The sequence below is a fragment of the Lynx rufus genome, unplaced genomic scaffold (genome assembly GCF_022079265.1).
Source record: "Lynx rufus isolate CCGP_SWC_20201006 ecotype Redwood Valley unplaced genomic scaffold, mLynRuf1.p SCAF_7, whole genome shotgun sequence".
In the NCBI taxonomy this organism is placed as follows: Eukaryota; Metazoa; Chordata; class Mammalia; order Carnivora; family Felidae; genus Lynx; species Lynx rufus.
Window position 1 is genome coordinate 1,709,419 of NW_025814889.1, and position 18,503 is coordinate 1,727,921.

The following is an 18,503-nucleotide window of genomic DNA, read 5'->3' on the forward strand; positions in this document are numbered from 1 at the left end:
CTGAGTTAGAAATTTTAGTGGAAAGAATCTGGACTTCAACACCGCCAAGACCTAGATGAGGCTGTACTTTGTTCAGTTGTTTGATGCGTCGGTTGCTTCTGGGAGTCTGGATGTCTGTTTTGGCAGAAGAGAAATGGTGGATACGAGGCCAGTTTGCTGTGGAGATTAGAGCCAATATGTCAGCATAAGCCTCGGTTTCTGGCACGGGCTTTATAAGCACTCACTGCCTGTGAGCTGAGCATAAAGATGGGGCACGAGTAGACTCCTTCCTAGAGAAACGAACGATCTTTCAGACACAGAGTTGGGGAACCATGACTAGGCCTGTGGCCCTACTTTGATACTTACGCAATGCTCATTCACATATTCTGCTGAACCCAGTGTTTCTCAGTGAATGGTACAGTTGACTTCCCTGCCCTTCACCTGTCAGTGTCCAGGTGCCTGTTCACCTTTGACAGCTGAAGGCCAGCCCCTCGTCCTCTGTGAAGTTGCGTTTTTTGCGTTAGTTGAGGAGACTCGTAATCCCACAAGTCACAGGGTGGGTTAGGTGGCCCCCCCAGATGCTCACCTCCACGCAGTGACTTGGGGATCCATGTGGTGGGACCCTGCTGGACATTGGCCTTCTGAGGTCGCTGTGGAAAGCAGGGGACAAGCGCAAGGAGATTTCTGGCCAACCTCACTTAGCTCCTGTCACGCAGAACGTAACCCGGTCGTGTGGTCCCAAATCAACTGCAGGAGAAGCTGTAAAAGCACAGTGGGATCGTACGAGCGCCTGAATAGTATAGTTGTAGATACTGTGTGTGTTTAGCCAGGTTGGGTTCTCGGTTTTGATGCTGTTAGTGTAATTTGCTGTGTGGTCTACTTAACCTGACGTTCATGTAGCCTCTCCTGGTTTCTCCTGATGAGTGTTTGTGCGTTTTTCCTGAGGGTGGGCTGGCAGGGGCTGGCCGCGGTCCAGAGGTCTTCTGTCTTGTGAGATTGCCCCTTGGCTATTGCTCTGCCAGGTGAGGGCGGGCTTTGCTGTGGGCCTTCAGGTAACAGCCTGCTGCGCTGATGTCTGGGCGCTGTGCCTCTCCAGCGCCGACCCAGGCTGCACAGAAGGCGAAGGACCTCCAGAAACTCACCGCCGTGTGTCCGGTTTCCTGTCCAGCCCCCCAGTCTCTCTCCACGTCTGTCTTGCGCTTCTGGTGTGCATGGCATTCGTGCTTTTCAGCTGTACTTGGTGGGAGGAATATGGTGAGATGCGTCCGTCTCATTTTTTAAACGCTTACTTATTTATTTTGAGAGAGACAGAGAGAGCAAGCAGGGGAGGGGCAGAGAGAGAGAAAATCTCAAGCAGGCTGTGCACTGTCAGCACAGGGCCCGATGCGGGGCTCGATCTCATGGCCCTGGGATCATCTCCTGACCCCAAACCAAGAGTTGGACGCTTAAGTGACGGAGCCACCCAGGTGCCCCGTGCGTCTATCCAGTTCCTTCTGGATTGAGAAAACGCCTCTTTCTTACATTTTATAAGTGGCTCTTTGTGAAGTATAGGAAAGCTGCTGAGTCTCGTTATTTCTGAAAAGGACTAGAAACCAAACTCTAAATTGCAAATTAATATTTGTAAGCATATGCTCATGACATGTTAACATAAAATACTTCCTATCCATTTTTTTTTCCTTTTTTACGCACTGGCCCGAATTCACCTCCTTTAGAAAGCATTCTATTATTATTTTGAATAATATTCAAACTGAATTTGTTCTCTCCTCCATCAAAACCATACCTTTGGTAGTTTGGCTCTTAGCGTATAGTTCGACATTTAATTATACTCATTTTATACTCTGATTATATGTTTGAAATTCTTCTTACTGATCAACACGTTTCAGTCTTTTTTTTCTAAGCGTATTTCTTGAGAGCAGGTGATAAGCTCAGTTGTTGTCTTTACACACGTGTGGAACCCACCAACCCCTCATGGTGGTTGCCAGTATGGTATTGGAATGGACAAACAAGTCCCAGATGAAGTCCCCAAGCGACACAGAGCTTTGCCCTCTCACACAGTATTGGGGAAGCATTTGGTGTTTTGCATAGATTACTCCCTATATTGTGAAGTTCCTGATGTGGCCCCCCCCCCCACTTCTGTAGCCACATGACATTCTTCTTTCGTCACGACTAGGGTTGGAGATAGACACATAATCCCATACATCTGGGCAGGAGATTGCCTGGCAAGTCAGACAGTGACGGGGAACAAGTAATGGGGTAGGATTCAGTCAAGTGGCTCCAGAACCCCCTCCCTGCAATCTCCTTCCTTCCGTCCAATGTGTTCTCATCTTTTCCATCTTTGTCCTTTCCCCTGCTTAGAGACCCCAGCCATTGTCACATGTCAGAGTATAACTTTGTGTTTCAGGTTTCTGAAATTTTTGGAGAAGTAAGGATGGTTCCCCTGCAGGAAAGGCCATCTGTCAGGAAAATTAGGCTATGAAAAGCTCAGAAGGCAGCTTGATGTCGTATATTTTGTGCATATACCTTTATTTTATTTAAATTCTTGACCTGCTAGTTTTTACGAACACCACAAGGATGGCAAAGCAGTCAAGAGTTAAATTATATGGAAATTCACTTAAGATGATTTTCTAGTTTTAAGCTCTTGCACACCTCTTTCTGGATGGGCATGAGAAAGAGGGTGTGGAAATTAGCTTTTGGATGGCATGGGATTGAGAAAGATCGGCTTAGTGAGCAAACCCCCTGAAAAGCAAACTTCTGTGTGCCGGAACATTCGCACTAAGGGATGTGGCTTTTCCTAATCCTTTATCCTGGATGCACCATAATGCAATATCCACCAGGAAATTAAAGCTTTAAAATGACAGTTATAAATTATACTGACAGATAGTAAAGAAGATGGGGGAAAATTGCATTTCTGAAAATGATTTTGCAAAGTCTCTTGATCAGGTTCCACAAAAGATGATTCGTGAACAGTAATTATGGCTGGGTGAGTGTGCCGGCTGTGTGGTTAGGGACTGCTAGGAAACACAAGGAAAGAAAGCATTTAGCAAATTAAAGACACTCACATTGGGAGCTGCTGATACTGGAGAAAACTTCAAGATTCAACATTTTAAGACTCAATGAATTTATTCAGATTCTCAGACCACATCATCAATGAATTCACTGTGCATGTAGCAGTCAAAATTAATATTGCATAAAGTTGCCATGTTTTGAGAGATAACAGAATAATTTTATCAGTCACTAAAAATGCGGTATAAAGAAAATGAACAGTTGGGCAGTGTAGGAAAGCCGGCATACAGCTCACACCTTCATACCTTCCCCACTGTGCTACCGCTTGAAGGACAGTGAATGTTTGGGGGCATGAAATTTTAATGATTGGTCTCCCAGCTGATGACTCATTGGGACAGCGAATACTTTCATCAAAATGCGTAAACTTGGCAATATTAGAATCGTTTTTAATAAGGTGAATAAAATGGGACCATCCGTAATTATAAAAAAAAAATTATGACTCTGATAGGCATCCTGCAAAATCAACTGTATTAAATGGCACTGATTCCTAATTGACTTTTTACAGACGATGACCTGTTCACTCTTACTCCGCCAGCTTGACACTGTTGTTTAATAAAATTATACGTGTAGCTAGTAATTTTCAAAATTGCACTCTGGTTGTCAAAGTCCATTTTGCCTGTCCTTGTACTCCCAATCCCACAGGATGGATGAAATGAATGCGCCCTCACATTGATGATTATGTCATTGCCAAAATAAAGGCTGCACTGAATAGAACCCATAGCCTTCTACTTGGTCTATCAGAGGCTTCCCAGTGACCAGAGAAGCATTTGTCAGCGCCATAAGGTGCTGATAAAAGTCTGTACAGACTAAACAACCAAGGTGATTATTTGTGCTGAGACAGTAATTTAGTAAAATTGCTCTTATCTGTTATATCTGTATGAAATTTATATGGAAGAATGTAAGAATTTATGCATGCATATAGAAAAGAAATCGTCTGTCTTGTACATGTGACTATGGCAAGATATCAGAATTCACTGCAACAGTTGGTCAGTTTTGGAATTTCTTATTGTTTTATCTTTAGTCCCAGAGCACCAATAAAAGTAAGATAAATTTGTATTTTTGGTTCTGAAATTCCAATTATAAATTGCATCAGGGTTGTATAACTGACTGGTTATATATGCCCTGGTGTCGTTTGGTGTTTAAATTCTTCCTCCAACATATCCATGCAGATGGCTGTACCTCCTCAGAAGATTTATGCCTGTTGATAAAGAAACCGAGCCGAGTTCATTGTCGTGCATTATGCGCAGGCTTCTGGAGCGTCTGCTGTATCCCCCTGTGCCACATGACCTTCTCCGTGTGCCTGTGCACCGTTCTTCTACAAAAACGCCTTCATTCCTTGGGTCTAGGCAGACGCGTTTCCTAACATCCATCATATTTTCTCAGTCAATACACTGGGGAAAACACATAATATCTTCTTTCCATTGTGTTTATTTTGTGACGGGTATTGTTTCTTTCACTTGGATTAGAGACCATTGGAGGGTTGAAGTTGTGTTTCTCACCCCCTTTCACTTATAGAATTTGCTAAGTGATGTGTGCCCACATGGGAGTTAACATATGATCTCTCTTCCAAGTCCTTCTAAGTGGGCTTACAATGAGAAAAAAGGAAAGAAAAACATCTGCATGTTTTTGAGGGTCTTAATTGATTTCTTGGAAATGTGGAGTTTTTTTTTCCATATTTACCTTTCAGATCCAAGTGGCTCTATAAATCAGTCATGTGACATGAAATTTTAGAAGAATATTTTTGGACAATCTGCTAAGAAGGGGCCAAAGTTTCTTGGTCATCATAAAGGAGATTCTGTAGATGACCCTGACTCTTGTCCCCTTTTGCTCACATTTTACTTGGTCTGTCTTGTTATTGTTGAGTTTTATGGGTGTTGTCGTGTGTATCTAAAAAAGTCATTGTCATACTCAAGTTCATACAGGTTTTTTTTCCTATTTTATTTTCTAGAAATTTTACTCTTTATGTTAGGTCTGGATTCATTTTTTTTTTAATTTTTTTTTCAACATTTATTTATTTTTGGGACAGAGAGAGACAGAACATGAACGGGGGAGGGGCAGAGAGAGAGGGAGACACAGCATCGGAAACAGGCTCCAGGCTCCGAGCCATCAGCCCAGAGCCCGACGCGGGGCTCGAACTCACGGACCGCGAGATCGTGACCTGGCTGAAGTTGGACGCTTAACCGACTGCGCCACCCAGGCGCCCCACGTCTGGATTCATTTTAAGGTAAGTGTGTGTGAAATGTGTAAGAGCAGTGTCTGGAATTTTTTTTGGGGGGGGTGGGGACATACAGGTTTTTGAGTACCATTTGTTGAAAGGATCATCCATTTTTGGTTGAGTTGACTTTGCTTTTTTGTCAAAACAATCAGTTCACTATACTTGTGTCAGTCTGTTTGTGGGATTTCTGTTACGTTCCCCTGATATATCTGTTTATTCTTTTACTAATATCTCATTGTCTCGATTACACTATCTTTATAGAGAATTTTGAAATCAGGTGATTGTCGTCCTCCTATTTTGTTCATTTTTCTTTTTTTTTTTTTTTCCACGTTTTTTATTTATTTTTCGGACAGAGAGAGACAGAGCATGAACGGTTTGTTCATTTTTCAATATTGTGTTGGGTATTCTGGGTCTTTGCCTTTCCCTTTAAACTTGAGAGCCAGTTTGTTGATATCCATATAATTACTTGCTGGACTTTTTTCCTGGGATTCTATTAAATCTATATATTTAATAGGGTCAATTAAATATCTTAACAGCATTGAGTTTTCTGACCATGAACATAAAATACTTCTCCATTTATTGAGACCTTCTTTGATTCATTTTGTTAGTGTTTTGTAGTTTTTCTGAAATAAACCTTGTACATATTTTGTTAGCTTTGCACTCACTATCCATATTTTTGGTGTTAATTTAAATGTGTTTGTTTTAAAATTCAAAGTACACTTATTTGCACATTGCTAGTTTACAGGACAGCCGTTGACTTTTCTTATTTTACTATTTTTTAAAATTTATTTTTGAGAAAGAGAGCGAGCAGGGGAGAGGCAGAGAGAATGGGAACATTTCAAACAGGCTCCATGCTGTCAGTGCAGAGCCTAACACAGGGCTCAGACTCACAAAACTGTGAGCTCACGACCCGAGCCAAAATTAGGAGTCAGACGCTTAACTGATTGAGCCACCCAGATGCCCCTGACTTTTCTTATGCTAACTTTGTATCCTGTAATCTTGCTATAATCACTTATTGGTTTCAAGAGCTTTTTGTTAATTTTTTGGGCTACATAGAAAATCATGTGTCTGAAAACAAATAATTTTATTTCTTCCTAACCAATCTGTGTATCTTTAATTCTTTTTCTTGACTTACTGTATTAGCTAGGACTTCCAATACCTTGTTAATAAGTAGGAATGATGGGGGGACATTCTTGTCCTGGTTCTTAGGGGGAGAGCATGTAATCTCTCTCTTTTTTTTTGATTTTTTTTTAAAGTTTATTTATTTTTGAGACAATGCGAGAGAGCGCAAGCAGTGGAGGGGCAGACAGAGGGAGACACAGAATCTGAAGCGGGCTCCAGGCTCTGAGCTGTCAGCACAGAGCCCGACGTGGGGCTCGAACTCATGGACCGCGAGATCATGACCCGAGCCGAAGTCAGACGCTCAACCGACTGAGCCACTCAGGTGCCCCATGTCATTTCTCATTATTAAGAGAAGTGTTTGCTGTGGGGTTTTGTAGATGTTCTTTATCAAGTTGAAGCTCCTCTCAGTTTCTGGTTTATGGAGAGTTTTTAATCAGGTATCGGTGTTGGATTTTGTCATCTGCTTTTTCTGCATCTGCTGTACGATTGCGTGATTTTTCTTCTTTAGCCTGTTGGTGTAATGCATTAGATTTATTGATTTTTGAATCTTAAATTGGCCTTTTCTATCTGGAATAAATCCAATGTGGTCATGGTATGTAAGTCTTTGTTTACATTGTTGGATTCTGTGTACTAATATTTGATGCATTTTTGCATCTGTGTTCAAGAAATGTATTTGTAGTTTTCCTTTCTTATAACATTTTGTCTGGCTTTGGTATTAGGCTGACACTGCCTTATTTAATGAGTTAGGAAGCACTTCCTGTACCCCTGTCCCACAAAAGAGATGGTGGAGAATTGACATAACATCTTATTAAATGTCTGATAGAAACCCCTCATGAAGCCATCTGGGCCTGGATGTTTACTAAGTGTTGGTGTAATTTCTTTAATAGAAATAGGCTTATTCATATCATGTTTGTCCTTGAATGAGCTTTGGTAGATTGTGATTTTTGAGAAATTGTTATATTTCATATAAATTATCTTGTAGAAACCATGCATGAGTACTGGGTGTCAAATGTTTTGTTCTGAGTCAACAGTACGATGTGTCTTTTCTCTGTTAGCTTGTAGGTATGATGGTTCCTTTGATTCGTTTTTAATATTGATCCAGACTTACATACCTAGAAGAAAACCAACTTGAACATGATACCTAATTCTTCTTCACACACGGCTGACTGTGTTTGCTAATATTTTGTTGAGGATATTTGCACTGAAGTTCGTGAAAGAGATTAGTCTGTATTCTTCATTCCTCTTCCTTTCCTCTTCTTCATCCTTGCTCTGCTTTTTCCCCTTCTACTGCCTCTTAATTACTGTCTCTGCCTGGTTCTGGTATCACAGTAATACGAACTTCATACCATAATTTGGAAACTGTGCCTCCCGCTCTGTTTCCTGGAAGAAATTGTGTAAAATTGGTTGGTATTCTTAAAACGTTTGGTAAAATTTTTCCATTAAAATCATCTGGCTGTGGAGTATAGATTTTTGTTTGTTTTGTTTTTGTTTTTTCAGGAGTTTTAAATTACAGACTCAGTTTCTTTATAATAATTTAAAAAATATTTTAATGTTTATTTATTTTTGAGAGTGAGGGAGAGACAGAGCGTGAACAGGGGAGGAGCAGAGAGAGAGGGAGACAGAATCCAAAGCAGGCTCCAGGGTCCGAGCTGTCAGCGCAGAGCCCAACGCAGGGCTCGAACCCACAAGCTGCGAGATCATGACCTGAGCTGAAGTCGGCTGCTTAACCAACTGAGCCACCCAGGCACCCCAAGTTTATTTTGAGAGAGAGACAGAGAGAGGCACAGAATACAAAGCAGGCTCCAGGCTCTGAGCTGTCAGCGCAGAGCCCGACGCGGGGCTCGAACTCACTGACCGCGAGATCATGACCTGAGCCGAAGTCGTCGCTCAACCAACTGAGCCCCCCAGGCGCCCCCAGATTCAGTTTCTTTAATGGTTATAGTGCATATTTTCTGGTTCCTCACTCATCTTTGCTGAGCTTTTGTAGTTGTGTTTTCCAAGGAATTGATCCATTTCTTGAAAGTAGTGAAATTTATGCACATACCTTTGTTTGTGGTAATTCCCCATACTTCCTTTAATTTTCTGTGGGATCTGTTGTGATGGCCTCTTATTTCATTCTTGTAATTAGTGATGTGTCTTCTTTAATTTTAACGTTGCTAGTCTTGGTATAGAGTTATCAACTTCACTGATATTTTTAGTTTATTTCTACTCTTTATGAATTCTTTTCTGCTTCTATTGTGGAAATTTTGCTATTCATTTTCTTTGTTTCTTGGGTTAGAACATTGATTTGAGACCTCTCATATTTTACCATAAACATTTAAGTTTCCCTTTAACAGTGTTTTAGATGTCTTCCACATATTTTGATTTTGAATTTTCATTTTCATTCAGTTCTATGTATTTTTACTTTTTTGAGGCTTATTTTATGACCTATGGATCACGGAGAAGCGTGTCGGTTAATTTCAGTGGGATTTCCTGTTTTCTTTCTGTGAGTAATTTCCAGTTTGACTTCATTGATGTCAGAGAACATTGATGTCTGTGTGGTTTTAATGTTTTAAATATTTGAGGTTTGTTCTGTGAATCAGGATATAATCTGGGTGCTCCAACAACTGTGTATTTGTGCTAATTGGTTGGAGCATCTGGCGATGTCAGTCACATCCTGTTGGTTGATTGTGATGTTCAGTTATTATCACTTCCTAGTGACTGGTGCTTTCTTGGGGCACTGACTGCCTTTAACAGAAATGGACCGCCTGCCGGTGAGGTTTGGAAGCATTCCTCTGTCCTCTGTTCACTGATGGAAATCTTATAAAAGCCTTTTGTTATTGTTTTTGCTTAATTTGCAAATGCTTTGGTTTGATGGTTTTTGTTTCATTTTGAAATCTGAAGGCTCACATTTGTGTATGGCATCCTTTCTCTCATGAGCCACTCTGAAAAAGTTCACGTTAATATTCTATCAAGTTTCAAGCCATCCTTATCCGTTCCCAGGATATGTGAAAATTGATATAAACACGGTTTAAATGATAAGAAAGTTAAGGTATGGGGGTACGTGGGTGGCTCAGTTGGTTAGGTGTCCGACTTCAGCTCAGGTCACGATCTTGCCGTTTGTGGGTTCGAGCCCCGCATCGGGCTCTGTGTTGACAGCTCGGAGCCTGAAGCCTGCTTCGGATTCTGTGTCTCCTTGTTTCTCTGCCCCTCCCGCTCTGGTTCTCTGTCTCTTTCTCTTTCAAGAATAAATAAACATAAAAAAAAAATGAAAAAAAAGAAAGTTAAGGGAAGTTTTAAGGATACAAATAGAAATATAAGTGCGTAAAGATATTAGTAACTTTCCTGCTTAAATACTAGTTGCTGTAAATACATTTGATAATGTGACTAATCAGGAGTAGATATTATGTGTATCAATGATAACAAATGTTACCATTTTCTATGTAGGCTATTTAATAGAAGAAATAAAAGGTCAAATTTCATAAATCCTTGGTAAGTTCGCATTTACTGAGTTAAGAGTCAACTGTGTTAGCTTTTATTCATCCTTCTTTGTATATATCAAATTCAGATCCGTGTTAATAAATATTAGATTTATTGGGTTTTTCTCTTTCCGGAGTTTTGATTCCTACAGTGTTTCACAGAGAGGATTATACATAGTGGCATTGCAGGAATTTCTTTTACATTAAAAGCTCTTTAGAGAAAAAAAACTCTTACCAACATTTATATTCAGTCAAGATTGATTCAAGAAAAGTCAATTATGGTCTGACTCCAACATTTATTTAGAGCCACGATAATATTCTCTATGGAATACAGAGATAAGCACTTCTGAATATTTCTAAGTATTCTCTCTTGCAGAACGTTCCCCTCTACCAAGGTGTGCTCTTGACCCACAATCTGTAGCTGTGCTGCCTGTTCTGGGACTTTCCCGACCTCCACTGTGCCTCTCTGCCCCTCATTTGTCCCCCTGACACGGAGCGTGCTCTATTTCAGATGTCTGGCCAATCTGATAATTAATCTGACCTGCTGTGTCGCCAAATGGTATATTTTACTCTCCTTTTTTTTTTTTTTCCATGCTAGGTTAGATATTTACATTTTAATTGGATGTTTCAGTGTCAGACTTGAAGCCTAACTTTATGTTGAGGTTATTTAGGACAGTTTTTACACCCAAGAACATTCTGAAGGGTTATCTGAAATATTATAAGGGGTTATGCAGTTACATCATGAGGTCTATATGCATTTCTAAAACGTCTTTCTTCAGCCAGCACCCATTTGTCGATCTCCTATTAAATTTGAGGTGTTGTGCTAGGCATCATGAATGAGTGAATGAGTGAGTGAATGAATGAATAACAAAATGCAGTCATGGACTTTTAGAGTCTAGTAAACTCAGCCCTGCATAAATCAATTGGAAGAAAGTATGCTATATAATGAATGCTTCTTTGATTTAAAGTAGAACTTTGTACAACTGACATTTATTTAAAATCATCTAAAAAGAAACCATATTAACCAAGTTAATCTGAGCTTCTTATTTGTCTTTGAATACTGTTCTCTTACTGTACTTTTTAGAAAATAATGGGATTAATTGTTTGAAATGTGAATGAAAGACTAATTCATTGTGATATGTGATAAACGTTATACTAATAGAACAGTTAAACATATTATATATATAATATCAAGTTATAGGATTTGTACATACACACATGTATAGGTACAATAAGAGCTAAAAAATTCATCATTTTTTCCTCAATAGGTTTTTAATTTTTTTTTAAATGTTTATTTTTGAGAATGAGAGACACAGAATGCAATCGGGGGAGGGGCAGAGAGAGGGAGACACAGAATCCAAAGCAGGTCCAGGCTCCGAGCTGTCAGCACAGAGCCTGATGCGGGGCTCGAACCCACAAACTGCGAGATCATGCCCTGAGCCGAAGTCGGATGCTTAACCGACTGAGCCCCCCAGGCACCCTGAGGAAAGTATCTTTATATGCTTTTCCTGACATGGCTGTCCTCAGTCATAATCCATGAATTACAACAATAGCGGATCCATCCGTGTTCAGAGCACTTGGACACTTTCTGAATCGAACAAAGTGAACGTATCAGTGCTGACTGGCAACACGGAGGTGAGTAAGCTACAGGTAAATGTACATTCAAGGCAGTGTAGGTGGGAGCTGATCTCGGGCAGAAGGCCGCAGAGGTCCTGACCCTTGAAACTGCAAGGGCAGAGTGAGGTGCGGTGTGAAAAACAGGGGGCAGGTGACTTGTAGATATGAGTGTGCGCACGTGCACGCACACACACACACACATACACACACACACACGGCTGTCAGCCTTTTACTTCCCTGTTCCAACTCTACAAGTTATAGGCAGCCATCGAAACCTTCACACCCAGCCTTCCCACCCCAGCCAACTAAGTGGAGGTTATTATGGAGAAATTGATCCTCGGATCTGGGACGAACTACCAGACCCAAGCTACGTGGGTATGCCTGTGTTAGAACCAAGCCAGAGTCCGGAATTTGAGGTTCTTCCTCCTCACACGGTCTGCTCCAGAGACGGTTTCGTCCACATGCACTGTCATCCATCAGCCTTCCTATTGCCTTGTCTGAAAATATAAATGAAAGATCCAGTATAAACGTGTGCTTGAGGACTATTTTAAACATGAAATTTAAAACTCAAGTTAGAAAAAACAAAATTGTTCATATATGAAACAAAGGAACAAAACCTTAGAAAATTGTTTTAATGTTTATTTATTTTTGAGAGAGAGACAGCATGAGCAGGGGAGGGGCAGAGAGAGAGGGAGACCCAGAATCCAAAGCAGGCTCCGGGCTCCAAGCTGTCAGCACAGAGCCCGACGCAGGGGCTCATGAACTGTGAGATCATGACCTGAGCTGAAGTTGGATGCTGAACCGACTGAGCCCCCCAGGAACAAAACTTTTTAACTTCTATAATCAGAGGGTTTCAAGAAGATATTGTATCCATAAAAAAAGAATTGGATTTTAACAATAAGGAGTTAAAATGGTAAGGAATTAAAAAAAATTATGATTGTTAACTTTTTTTTTCAAAGGTTAGAAAATAGAATTGGGAAAGTCTCATAAAATGTAAAACCGAAATATAATGTTCAGGATATGTGAGAGAAAAATTGAGAGAGAGAAACAAATTCAGGGGACCCAACATTTGACTAACAGGATTTCAAGAAAGAGAACACAAAGAAAATAGAGAAGTGAAAATTATTAAAAAAAAAAATAACAGAAGAGAGTCCTGAAGATCCATGAGTATAATGACTGTTAAACAAGATTAAAAAAAAAAGAAAAAAGAAAAAAAAAGACCCACACAAACCCAGCATTGTGGGCTTTTGGAACTACAAGGAAAATGAAGATATTATGAAAATCCACAGAAAGAAACTGAGGTTATCTTACCTGGAAATGATAGAACACTTCTCACAAGCAATACTGGGCGGTGGTGTGGTGGTATTGAATGAAGCAGTTCCATCAGCGTGTTTTCAAGAAGTGGTTCTGATGCTTTTAGACCCCATCCAGGGTCCCAAGAGCGGAGCGTCTGCAGCATGGGAGACTTGGGGACATTCGAGGATTCCTGCTGTTTATCCCCCAATACAGGTTTCCTAAGATGTGATTGAGGGCTTTCTGGTAGCTAGCTCTCCAGTAAGGCGGGAACTAAGCCAAGCAAAAAGAAGACTGGGATGTAAGAATAATGGTTCAATTTATAAGAGTAATACATTGCACATCTCAGGGGACAGCTCCACAGAGACCAATTATTTTCCACTGGCGCAGAGGAAGAAGGGACCAGGGAAGGATCTCCTTGTAGAGAGGATGAGAGACGAGACGGGTTGATGCAGATGCTGGAAGAAATTAAATGGAAGACAAGTAAAGAACAGAAGTACGTTCGTAACGAGGAAAATCGTGTCAGTTTGAAAGTCAAGGGACTTTCAAGAAAGTTTTTCAAGAAAAGAAGTTTCGTCCTGGGAGACTATTCAACCATTATTCTAAATGGTGAAAAATAGCTATACATAATGCATTTCCAGCAATTAGAATCAGAGAGCACCTACCACAGGAGATAGTGGGGTTTGAGATTGTCATGGAAATGTTTCCAAAGTGTCCATTGTAGAGGTACTGATGATAAATCAAAAGAGCCGGGGGGTGGGGTGGGGTGGTGAGCGCGGGTGTGCGAACACTCACATCCTTTTACGAAATGAGGAATCAAGGTGCAGACTCCATTTTTGAGGAAAGAAAAGAATAGAAGTAGTTAAGTATATACCATTAAGATCACCCACGTAATCAACAGGTGTTAGACTGTACGGAGCGAGGGGACAGGTGGGTGGGGGAGTAAACTTGATCGTCTCGTGCAGTGGTACGTCGATAACGTTCCAAGTAGATACTCAAGAAATAGCGTCTGCTGATTACTGAGAAATCCGCAGGCGGCGTCCAGCACCACGGAAGGACCGTACATGCTCTGGGTTTGCAGGACTTGTGCTTCCATATCTGGGCCTCATGCTGGGAGGCTGTGGTTGTGCAGTAAGCAGAAGTCTGTCGTAATCACGCCTTAGTACAATTCGATTTTTAGGCCACCTGGTATTTCCAAAGTACCTTAATTTGCGGGCTAACCAAAGATGGTTGTGGGAGCGTGATTTTTATTTTGTAGACAGGAAAACGGGGCCCCACAATGCACATTTGGTTGTACCCGGGACCCGGTGAGTGGTGGAGTGAGGACTGTGGCACGGGGTTTCTTTGTCCGGGGTGCTCTACCTTAAAGCTCAGCGAAGGGGGCTGCCGGTGCCCAGGAAAGCAGGAGATTTCTTCAGATGTAAACAGATGATCTGAGAAGGTGTCAGGGAGTAGAAAAACAGTGGAAAACCCAGTCCCACACTGGCTTTTCCCCGGAGGTTGGTCTGGAGAATTTGGGAGGGAAACCAGTTTGCGTACCTTTCTGTGCACGTGGAGTGGGGGTTGTTCTATGCGTGAAGAAATGCTCTTTGCTCCTTCCTGGAAACAGTTATTGTTTTTCCCTTTCCTGTTAGAATGGAGGAAATTGGCTCTGGACAAGAGTCTACTATTCATTTTAAGTACCCAATAAAAGTCCTGCATATATACTTGAAGTGCCAGCCAGAGGACAGGCAATTAGAAACCTGGGAAATATTTGAACACAGGTTTGAGGTTATTTGAACTAATAACGACATTTATTACTAATGAGACAGGAGATATGATTAGACTTTCTTCGTGAGCAAGCACAGTGTCTCCTGGCAACCACTGATTTTATTTCAAAAAAGGATACCTTTACTTTATCACGCGTAGTTTATCTGGCTACAGGACTCAATTGTTGGAATATTGAAGCATTGTGACTATTGTAATCAAATCTGCATGCAGTTTTCTCTCTAAAAATAATTGCAAGCTTTCACTGTATTGAAGGCAATGCTTTCTAATCGCACCAGTGTTAAATACGGGAAGATTTCACTAGATTCTAAAATATTTTTTTATTGATAACAGTCTAACACATAGAAAAATTTTGCAAGAATTTAAATCTTGTAAGATGTTGTACAATTTATCACTATTTCTTATTCTAATAGATAGAAGAATACCTATGAAACTAGTCCTGGTAGGGGAAGACACTTCAGTACTATGTAATTTATATATATATTATTTCTCTGAATATCTTTCCAATAAAAACAACTTTTTGGAAAAGGGGCCATGACCATAAGTATGCATTTTGTTCGACCTCATTTTCCTTTCCTTGTACAACTGGTGACATATTCTATAATCATAAATTTCTATATGTAAAATTGTGCGTTGGCTTTAAGAAGATGAAGTATAAAGTAAACCACTAATTTTTAAAGTTAAAGTGTAGTTAACACTCCTTTAGAATAAAAATGAACAAATAAAAAAATAAAATCAATGTTCAGTTAAAGAGGATACAGATTGATTGGTCAGTGTTTATAGGTTAATTAAATATATTATTATTTTTATAATTATAAAGTTACATTTTTTTTTAAGTACAAGCAAAACACAGAAGGTCAAAAGGCTGTGATCACTGTCCACCTCACCAAGAGTTGACCCCAGCTCTCAGTTTAGTGTACAATTGTCCAGGATATTTTTCTTCTTTACAGTAAAATATATTATAAATGTATTTTCAATATATGTGTTCTTTTATGATGTTAGCTTTTCCGTAGATGAGTATTGTCTCCCGTGGACATGTTTTCACGTGTTCTCCCAATGGGCACGGCCAGGGGCACCTGGGAGGCTCCATCTGTTGAGCATCCGACTCTTGATTTTGGCTTAGGTCGTGATCTCACAGTTTGTGAGTTCAAGCCCTGCATCAGGCTCCGCACTGACAGTGCTCTCTCTCCCTCTCTCTCTGCCCCTCTCCTGCTCATGTTCTCTCTCTCTTCCAAAATAAATGAGTAACTTAAAAAAAAATAGTTCAAAATGATCACTTTTCTTAAAGAGTTTGTGAGATTAATCTAAGCAGTATTACTATCCTGTTGAAAATACAATAGAAGACTATCTAAATGTGATTCTGTTCTTGGGGACCATAAGAAAACAGACTATGGGTAATGTACTAAGGAAGTGATAGCAAGAGATACTACAGGTAATACTGAGATGGAAGGGATATTTTGAAGGTTGCTAAAGTCAGTCTTTGTTTCTGATACGGAATTTTGAGGAATGTTAGTCTATATGTATTTTTTTAAACACAAGGTATCTTTTTCTGTTAGTAAAATGCCATCCTCTTAATTACCACGTGACCCATGCATTTATGAAAATTTTAAAGTGCCGTTGCCTTCTCACACCGCCTCCGATTTCTGAAAGCTCAGCCAAGAGGATAAATACTCTGAAGGCTCTGTCAGCCGTTTTGAATAACAAAAGACAGCAAGATTCTAAAAGTTCTAACATATTATTAATAACAACTTTTCCCCCAATTGTCATCCCCATAGGTATGATAGTATGATTACTTGTTTTATTTGAATCGATAAATGTTTTTCTATTTAATAAAAACGGGCGGAAACTATTGTCTATTCACTGTTATTTCCCAGGGCACTCAGCATGTGATGACGTCTTATCTGTTGAATTTATTTAGTAATGTGAAGGAAGACGTTAAAGGCCAGATGCACAGTAGTGTTGCCACAGTGGAGGCTACATGTTGACGGAGATCTAGAGGCCAGAAAAGATGTGGAGTGCATAGGTGGGGCCAGGGGTGGTGTGAGGGAGGGGCAGAAAGAGAGTGACATAGTCAGGATGAGAAAGAAGACAGGTACCATTGAAACCACCTGATGCCCGTGCTGTAAGTCTAAGCGGACACTGAGCCAAATGGTCCACACCATGGAGAAGGAAAAATCCACCTCCTGTGTTCATTCCTTCCTCTGACAAATAATTGTCGAATGCCCAGTGGTACGAGGCACTCTGCTGTAGCTTTGGGCATGTACCAGGAGACACAGGTTCCGGGCCGATGGACCTTTCGTGTCGGTAGGGAAAGTCAGGGAATGATAAATGTAACTGAATTCCATAGAATGTCAGAAGATGGAATTTGCTGTAGGAAGTAAAAGTGATACCACAGAACCAAGGGGATGATGCGTGGCTTACAGTGTTAAATAGGGAGTCAAGTCAGCCTTATTAAAACTCAGGTGCTTAAATAGGATTTGAAGAAGATGAATGGGTTAGCCAAGGGAACAAGGAAGGGAGGCATTCCAGTTAGAAGAAACTGCTAGAGGACATGGGAGACTGTGCTTGGGGGCTGCCTGGAATCCAGTGTTGCTGGAGGGCGCGGGGTGGGGAGTAGAAAATAAGGTCAGTAGATGAGGAGCCAGACATGGAAGGTGTTCAGAGCCATTTTTACGAGCTCTGCTTTCACTGGGAAGGCATGGCCAAAATATTTCCTACACGATTGGCTATTGGTGCGAGACGGTGCAGTCAGGCTTGAGTAGAAGGGTTTTATCTCTACCAGCTGGAAAGATAGAGCTCCACCAGGGGAGAGGTAGAGGCTTCTAACCTCATGGTGGGGAGGGTATACTTCGTTAGGGGGCAGAGCAGCTGTTCAGTTTTGAACATCTTGTACTTGCCATGTCTGTTCCACAACCAAATGGAGATGTTGAATACGCAGTTGGATGTTTGGTCTGAACTTCCAAAGATTATCTCTCTATGTCAGAGATCTCTGTTTCTGTCTCTGTCATCTCTGTCACCTCCGTGTCCATCATCTGGTCTCCCTGCTGAGTGGAAAGGCGGCATGCACAGACCGTGGAGCTGCTGTGCCCTCCGTGGTCTGGGCCGGGCTCCCTCTGACGCTCCAAGGGCAAGCAGGAAGCAAGGGCATCAGCTCAGGACGGGGTGGGGTGGGGAGCTTGGAGGTCAGGGAGGGGAGGCAGAGAAGTGGTTCTTCAGTTGGGAGACTGAATGCACCCAGGATTTCAGCACGATTGCCCCGCAACTAGAAGGACGCACAGAAGGTTCGTGGGTGTCGTCTACGAGATAAATGGTTCCACTTGAGCCTCGTGTTTAATTACTGAGAAAACACGTGTTACTTGCAGCACATTTGCATCCCTTCAAAAACCCTCAGACTGAATTACACCAGCAGCAAAATGCCATGCTAGGTAGACAGAGGCCAGGTCCCCTGGCCGTTGTTGACCTCGGGCTGTGTGTGGCACTGGGTCCGGTTTAATAACGTGCCTGTAATGAAACTCATAACCTAAATTTGCAAGGCCTCTCAGAATCACTTAGTAAGGTGGAAACGTAAGTGCAATTCTAATTATAAACTATGCAGAGAGATTAACGTACTTCATCAAGTGATTTTTTTAGAGTAAGCGCAAACCAGAGACTCGGTCCACCGATCTTCCCGCTGTGGCCTCTTTCTTGGTGCCACAAGAGTTGGGTCGCTGGAGGTTTGCAGGGTCACTAAGCAGCCTTCAAAGAGCAGCCCTCAGCACCTAATCCGCACACGTCGGGAGGAGTCCGTTCCCGGCACCAACGACATCACAGCCCGTGCACCTCGTCTTACTTCCCTTGTGCGTGTGTTTCTGCAGCCCACCCGTGGAATTTTATTCTTGTTGCCAGGGTAAACCTGTGCTTGGTTTAGAAACAAGACACAATATGACACTTCTGTTTTCACGCTTAAAATACAGTAGAATAACGTTGCTTCCTGACCTCTGTCCAATTAT